General features: G+C 39.7%; 1 long non-coding RNA gene across 1 annotated transcript in view; it reads left to right on the top strand.

Moving 5' to 3' along the window:
• The first annotated feature begins 1,568 nt into the window (after positions 1 to 1,568).
• LOC124619843 overlaps positions 1,569 to 8,663 on the top strand; it is a 101,422-nt gene continuing 94,327 nt past the window's right edge. The window contains exon 1 of the long non-coding RNA XR_006980142.1: positions 1,569 to 1,893. This is a non-coding gene — a long non-coding RNA (uncharacterized LOC124619843). The remainder of the gene's footprint in view (positions 1,894 to 8,663) is intronic.

The raw sequence follows: 8,663 nt of genomic DNA, 5'->3' as shown, positions 1-8,663 counted from the left end.
CAGTCCTGTCCACTATGCTACAAATAGTAAGCTCTGCTTTCCTCTCACAAACAGCATCAGCAGCCTTTACCGTTTCTGATAGCCACTCAAAACCAGATAGAATCTCTTCTAATTCAAAGTGATGCACATCATTGTATAAGCTCCCTACTCCTTGGAGAGTATATGGGTTAATTAATTATTATTATGTTACCATCTTCTTGTTGTTGTTGACCATGTATATCGAGACTTCGTTCATTGTTAAATGCAATGGTGTGGTACTAACTGATGGAGACGCATTAAGAACTGGTGAAATTTAATTTATTTCCTTTATCACACTGCACAAACATAAACACACTATTATTCAAACTGTGTGCCACTACTACTAAACATAGAGATAAATCCTTTGGTACGCAACCGCCTTTGGCTCACGCAGCCTACACCTTCCACAGCCTCTCAACAACTGCCTCTACTTGCGACTCTCTGCGCCACTGGGCATTGTCGTCCCCCAAAGAACAACCACTTACAGATACTACACACCAGTACCCTCACATCCCCACCTTTTGAGGGGACTCAGAAGTCCTAGCAAAAGTTACACAATAAAAAATCAAAATTTGAAAATTACACTAATTAGTACTTCATGTCAAAGTAGTTGCAATAAGTATCTGACCCTGAGAACAAATGACTTTCAAAATATAACTAATGTTAATTAACCTTATCTCCACGCACATAAAACATGATCAATGAATATAGCAATTTTAAAATTATTTAATGACAGCAAGAACTTTACACATAATTTACTAACTGTCTGTTAATGAGCAAGAAAAATGTAAAAAAGATAAGATAATGTGACTCACACAGTTTCCCTTTTGTTGGAGATATCAAGCATATTAGTGAAGGTTTCTCTTAATTACACACTTGAATCACAGTAAAGAACATAATTGACACTAAGGAATGGAATCTGAATAAATGAGCCTAATTTTAAATAACCTAATACAAATGTAAAACCTATATACACAAAAGCATTGACACTATGCATCTGTCAAAACTACAGTTACTGGCATAAAACATGTTATCAATTAACTATTGAAATTTGTAAATTGGCACACAGCACACAGACTACTTATACAAAAGTTAGTACATACCTTTAAAGAAATATTTTCCATTTACAACCAAGTTACATTGAGTGAATCATTTATAAACAAAAGACATTTTTTGGCTTGAGCACTTTTCACACCATAAGGAAATATTGGGTATTCTGCTTTGGTGCCCTACCTATAACCTGAGCAGAACTTCACACGATTTCACTAGGGGGAGTGGCATCGTCGCCGATGAGGACTCACAAACACTATACGTAACACAGCACTTGTTACTCTTCTTTGATCACTGTCCTGTGTGTTGAGCTGGTTGTCACACGCAGTTACGACGTTTGATGCAAGGGAAGAGTGACATCGACGCCGCTGGAGACAGGAAAATCTATGAGCTGTTGTTACGCCCATGAAGAATCACTGCATTCCGCCGTACAGTTCGTCGGCGGCACGTTCCCGTAATGTTGACAAGTGCCGGATGCCAGTCAGCTGTTCATGACGTCAGCCACCTCCGCTTCCCCAAACTGTAGCACGCCGGGCGTCGAAGGTCATTGGCAGGCAGGCATGAAAACGATAAAATACCATTGCGGCAGCATGAGGTAACAAAAGAGTAACGCGCAGCGTGCTTCGCTGTGCAGTGTGCACTGTTGCCTGCTTTCTGAAAACCAAAAGACACGTTACAAGCGTCGCTCCGTTGTCCACTGCTGCACCTGTCACAGGACATAAGAGAAAGTCACACGATATCAAACACAGAGAATAAAATGCAATCACTGCAGCTAGCGACTACAGTCTTCAACATCTCACAATAGCTACCAACTATTGTCCAAAGGTTTGTCCATTACCCCATTTCCATATCGTATCTTTCTGTAGCAGATCCGTAAGTGCAGGAGAAAAAAGACTGGTTGCCGGAAGAAACCGACGGTAGAAGTTGCAAAATCCGATAAAAGATTTCAGCTGTTTTCTGCATCTCGGTACTGGAAAATTCCTTACTGCTTCCATTTTCGACGGATTGGGTTCTATTCCATGAGGAGAAATAATATGGCCAAGAAATTTGATTTGTTGTTTGGCAAATTCTGATTTATCCAAATGTATTGTTACACCAGCTTGTCGAAATGCTTAGAGTACTTGCTGTAGAATTTCTAAATGCTCTTCCCAAGATTCGGTACTAATCAAAATATCATCTACATATAGCGTGACGTGCTTCAACAGTTCTTTTCCGAGTACATCATCATCAGCTCATAAAAGCTGCCAATGATATCGACAAACCAAAAGACATTCTTTGAAATTGGCATGATCTTCCATTATGTAGAAAAGCTGTATACTTTCGACTGTCTTCATTTAACAATAATTGCCAGTAACTACTAGTGAGATCAAGACTACTCAAATATTTCACTCCTTTGAACTTTTGCAAAAGATATTCTAAACTTTCAGGTTGATCACATTGCAGTAAAATAATGCAGTTCATTGCGTGAGCATCAAGAACAATGTGTACTGTACCGGCCCTTTTTCCTACAGCGTGTATTGGGTTCAGATATTCACTGTCTGATCTTTCAATTATCTGAAATGCCAACATCCTTTTGATTTCCTTGTTCACTGCTTCTCTCTTCGCTAAAGGTATTGCATACGATTTGCTGTGAAATTGTTCATGTTCCTTGACTTTAATTTTGCAAACACATCCTTTAATTAATCCAAGTAATTTTGAAAACAGGTCAACTTCACGTCTCAGTACTTCCATTAATTCCTCTTTTTTGCTTCCGTCAAGTTCACTGGCATCTGAATCTTGATTTGTATACCAGTCAGAGCATCTTCATCATTATTCTTCTCTCACAGAGTAGGATCTTCCTCAGAATCATCATAAGTTGCCAGTTCCTCTTCTCCTCGGAAACACGTTAGCCTCATCTTCACGCACACAGCGCCCTTATTTTCTTCATTAATAAGTCCTTTAAACATTATCTTCTTCTTGACATTATTTATTGTTGTCCGCAGCCAATCCTTTTCAAATTCAATACTGCACCTCATTTCAGTCAACCAATCGATTCCAAGAACCGATCCAACATTAAGAGATCCAACAATTAATACGCTCTGCTCATACTTGTCTTCATTGATTCTAAACTTCAATAGAGCTTGACCTATAATGGGTTTGCTTCTATTACCTACAGCACTGACAATACGTACGCCGTTCACGGGGAATGTTGGAAATGCCACCAGATTATTTAATTGTGAAAACAGATTTTCTGAAATTGCACTTGATTCGCTCGCTGAGTCCAGTAGTGCGTCTACAATAATTCCACATACCTCCACCTGTACAAAAGGTATTAAGATTTCTTGATCATTATTTTCATCCTCTCAATACAAATCGTCTTTAATATCATCTACTCGTTCACACTTGATTGCGTTAATTGCTACATCTGACCCATTTCTTGTAACTTGAGTTTCGGAGCGGGTCGTCCTTGAAACTTGACTTAGTTTACCGGTTCACATTCCTGTGGATTACGCTCTGGCCTCCTTTCTTGTTACGGCGATCGTTATTGTCTTCTGTTTTCTTCATACTGTGATCGATCTGAGTACTGATTGTAATTAAATCTGTTCGGTGTGTCATACTCATTTCTTCTTTGTTTTCTGTCCCCTCTTCTATCAAATCTGCTTGGTCTTCCATTAGTCATAAAGTCTTGTAGCGGTGGGCCATTACCATGCGAATGACGATCGTCATTATTTTTCTCGCATTGTTCGCGTTCATGGTTAAGTACATCAATTCTGTTGATCATTAGGCAGGTCTGCTCCATGTTCAATTTTGGAGTGAGTGCTAACTTTTCGCGTACCGCAAAAGGTAGCTTCTGTATCAAAATTAACATCAGTTCCTCTTCCTTGACCGGATCATCAAGACAGGCATTGTGGTTCCAAAATTTCTGCACATATTCACGCATTGTTCCATAATGTCTTGCGTAGTTCAGCGGTGTAAGAATCTTTGATTTTACATCCCATTGTTTTTCTTGCGACAAAAATTTACCCAAGAATGCAGATTCAAATTCTTTGTACTGTGAATAATTTTCTGAAACACTGATGCCCCAGATATGTGCTTCGCCTTTCATGTGGCTAATGCACGTATCAATTTTCACATGTTCTATATAATGTCTTGGAAACGTATGTTAAAATTGCTTAATAAAGGCAACTGCATGGATACCTTGTTTCGGATTGTAATCTTGAAAGTTGCGTACCCTCAATCCATTATCTACAATAACTTGAGGTACGTTAACCATACTGTTATCATCTTCGCGTAATGCTGCATTGATTTCGTGACGTATAAAGTCTTTATTGACATTGTTCAAACCATTTTCAGATGACATTACCTTTTGGCGAATTTCGCCTACTTCGGTACTCAGTCCGGTTCATTGCATCTGTATGCCTTGAACTAACTACTAACTTAACAATTGTATCTTTGTTGCCTTTACATGTACTCTTAATTTTAAAAATTTCATTGTTTTGAGCCTTAACTGTTTCTTGAACTTTGTTAACTAACGTCCTTGATTGTTTACCTTGTTCATTAACTTTTGTGTTTAGATCTTGCATTTTATTTTCAAGTTCTTCATGTTTGGTATCACATTCCTTTTGGAGCTCCTTATGTTTCCGATTAAGTGAATTAGTGAGCTCAGTTCGCAAGTTAACAATTGCATTTGATAAATTCTTTATTTCTTCATTGACGTTCCTACTTTCCTGTTTGATTTCTCTCAACATTTGCACTATCAAATTGTTAGTGCTAACACTCGTTCCCGTTTGTTGACTACTCACTGGTGTTGAACTAGGCGTCGTTGAATCGAAACTAACTACACCACTATCTTCCATTACATTAAGTGTGGTATTCTCAAGCCCAAACTTGCGTTCTACATTGACTAAAGCATTAACTTGTCCCTCCTCATTAATAACTTCACTGTTGTTTTGTGTTGTGTCCGCCATGTTAACAATGTTCACAAGGTACCAGGTCGGGTTGACGGAGGAGATAGAGAATATCCAAAGAAGAGTGTCGCATTTCGTCACAGGGTTATTTGGTAAGCGTGATAGCGTTATGGAGATGTTTAGCAAACTCAAGTGGCAGACTCTGCAAGAGAGGCGGTCTGCATCGCGTTGTAGCGTGCTGTCTAGATTTCGAGAGGGTGCGTTTCTGGATGAGGCATCAAATATATTGCTTCCCCCTACTTACACCTCCCGAGGAGATCACGAATGTAAAATTAGAAAGATTCGAGTGCGCACAGAGGCTTTCCGGCAGTCGTTCTTCCCGCGAACCATACGCGACTGGAACAGGAAAGGGAGGTAATGACAGTGGCACGTAAAGTGCCCTCCGCCACACACCGTCGGGTGGCTTGCCGAGTATAAATGTAGATATAGATGTAGATGAAAAATCACTGTCCGTCAATAATTAGTTCCAACACTTAATTTAAAAGATCGTATTATAAATATCACAGTCTCTAACATAGTACAGAGGTCCTTTGCTAATTTCTCCTGTGCAATGTGGAAAAAAAATAGAAACGAAGCGCCATGGTCGCAATTAGCTGCTTCACTCATCGTTTGTTGTGCCATCTTCTCTGACGATCTGATGATTGCGAAGAAATCGACGTCCGACACGCGCGTCGCCAAATATAAGCTCCCTTCTCTTGGAGAGTATATGGGTTAATTAATTATTATTATGTTACCATCTTCTTGTTGTAGTTGACCATGTATATCGAGACTTCGTTCATTGTTAAATGCAATGGTGTGGTACTAACTGATGGAGACGCATTAAGAACTGGTGAAATTTAATTTATTTCCTTTATCACACTGCACAAACATAAACACACTATTATTCAAACTGTGTGCCACTACTATTAAACATAGAGATAAATCCTTTGGTACGCAACCGCCTTTGGCTCACGCAGCCTATACTTTCCACAGCCTCTCAACAACTGCCTCTACTTGCAACTCTCTGCACCTCTGGGCATTGTCGCCCTCCAAAGAACAACCACTTACAGGTACTACATACTAGTACCCTCACAATTGCTACTGATGTGAAACACCATCTGCAGCTGAGTGCACCCTGTTCTGTTTGTGGCATCCGGAAGGACCCTTCCACATCTGGAAGGACTACACACAGTGTACACTGGCTTTCTTCCCCTCCTTTGCAGTCATGTCCCTAAGGGGCCCCATAGCACACCTAACACTGGAGCTCCCAACCTCCAATATCCCACAAGGTATGAATGGGGAACATGAAATACTGGAACATTCTGAGTTGAGTAAATCTGTTGATTTTCTTAGGATAATTTTGGTGATGGTTTTCCATTACCTTTCACTGACCTCTAAATCCTGTTTTCTTGCCAACTCAGTCTCCCAAATAGGTTGGTTACCAAACCATCCATTGAGTTGTGCAGTTTAAAAGGGACATTGCATGTAGATGGGAAGATGGAGAACTGATGTGACAGAGGCTAAGAGAACTCTCTTCCTGAGTTCTTGTAATTGCATATCAACACCTTTCTTTGTCAGAATCTTGATGTGTTTGCAGAGAGTGCATAGCCACAAAGAAGCAAAATAGCTAGAAAACACTTCACCTCTTCTTCAGACCCATCTCCAACTCTGTTCCTCTTCACAGCACACTTGTTGGTGTATTTCACCATCATGCTTATATCATTGTCAAAAAATAGTTCAAAATAGTCTTATGGTGCCCTCAGTGAATGGTTTACAGTATTCATTTGTGGCCAGAGTGTGGTTGTAGATGGAAGTGCCTGTTTCACCCAGTTATACTAATGAGATGGTTTAGTTGATTTTCTTCATTTTGGTGCAGTGGATATTCTTAGTGTTACATGAGATGCTGCAGCAGTAGATGTTGAAATCAGGGAGGCTCTACTTGTTGAATGGCCAGTACCTGCAATATATGTCAAAAGTGATAGATTTAGATATTTTACATTGCAAGACAAACCTTTACTGCAAATTATGACTAGAGCTTTCAGTTGTCTAGCTGGAAACTTATCAGTATGTGGAGCTTCTGCATCATCAGAGCTTTCATCTGTCACATCATCTGTGACATTGGTGAGCCATAATGAAGCAATATCCGAACTGTTTTCTGGTATACCATCATCCAGACTCTACAGTTTTTCAAGAAATTCATCTAATTTTACCCATTCCTAGCAAATAATTGTACAGGAGCTGTAAGTTTTTGTTTATATCAGCATTACTTTTTGCAGTTATTTACTTCTTACCAGTTAATTTTATTTTCTTATACTGAAACAAGAGTAATCCTATCAAAAAATTGCAGCTTATAAAGCAAATATTCACAAATGGGATTTTTATATGAGTATTTATGAAACAACAGCAAGTTAAACTTGGGTTCTCAATTCTGATACAACAATGAAAATTTGTATACCCTGAAAGGCAATGAAATTATTAAGAGCAAATTAGGCCTATATACATTTTAGTATGCTTTTGTTGCTAAAATACAGTATAAGCACATGCGACTTACATTACAACAAAAGAGAAATGGCAGAAAACATCATATCTGATTTTTGTATGCATAAAGGTAATGTCCTTCTAGAAGCATGTGCTTAAACAGACAGTCATTGTGGTTATATTGGGCATGAACATACCTGTATTACCCTGTAATATATTAACATGACATTCTGAGAGAATATGTGAATGGTTATTTGCCTAATACATATGTGCACAGAGAAGTTACACGTAACTGTTCAACTACGATATGAGACAGATAATCTATTTTCAACAATGAAAGCTGAATGTTGTTTTTTTTGTGGCGGCGTTCGTAGGGACAAATAATTCGCTGTAGAAACGGCTTACGAAGTCACCGCCACACTTTTAATAGCAGGCCGACCAGTCCGCTGGAACAGTGAACAGAAAGATGAAAACCCAAACACTCTGATTAAATAAAAGTCGGTACTTATCTTTATGAACGAAGATACAGAAACACAGTAGTGAACTCCGTGTCTACAGAGATCTGTCTAGTTCGAGTTGGAGCGGCTAGGTCAGCGTCGGCTGATGACAAACAACAACTCTGCTGCGATGAACACACAACTGACTAGCAAGTACACAATTCGGTGGCGAGTATACAACTGAGCGGCGAATACAGAACTGTCCTAGCGCTCGCGACTCCAGCGCTTAAGAAACCAGAAGCCAGCGGTGGCGCGCGCAGACTTGCGGCGATTTCCTGTCTCGCTGGCGCTGCTTATGCGGATGGCGTCCGGACTTTGATGCTGCCAACCTTTTGGCAGCGGGCTCGGGTGGCATTACTGGCTAGGATATAACAGTTTTAAACAATGGTGTGGTCAGTAGGATGAAGTGTATGCTAATGCCATCTGTTGGAAAGGAGAATAAAGAAATACAATGTAACTGAATAGGTAAAAAATCTATCCACCAAGTGGTGGCTGAAGAACATAAATATAAAAAGGTATTCAAATTTGCAAGCTTTTAGGGCCAGTGGCTCCTTCTTCTAGCAGAAGAGTTGAATGGGAAGGAAGAGGGGTGAAGTACAAGGACTCGTGAGGTTTACAAAATGGAGAGAGTTTGTAAAACCTGTCCAGAGCCCCAGGTTTAAGAAATGGGGAGAGTTCGGAAAAGTTACATAAA

This window comes from Schistocerca americana, chromosome 6, assembly GCF_021461395.2.
Source record: "Schistocerca americana isolate TAMUIC-IGC-003095 chromosome 6, iqSchAmer2.1, whole genome shotgun sequence".
Lineage (NCBI taxonomy): Eukaryota > Metazoa > Arthropoda > Insecta > Orthoptera > Acrididae > Schistocerca > Schistocerca americana.
The sequence above is the reverse complement of the archived record's forward strand: the minus strand, read 5'-3'. Positions and strand labels throughout refer to the sequence as shown.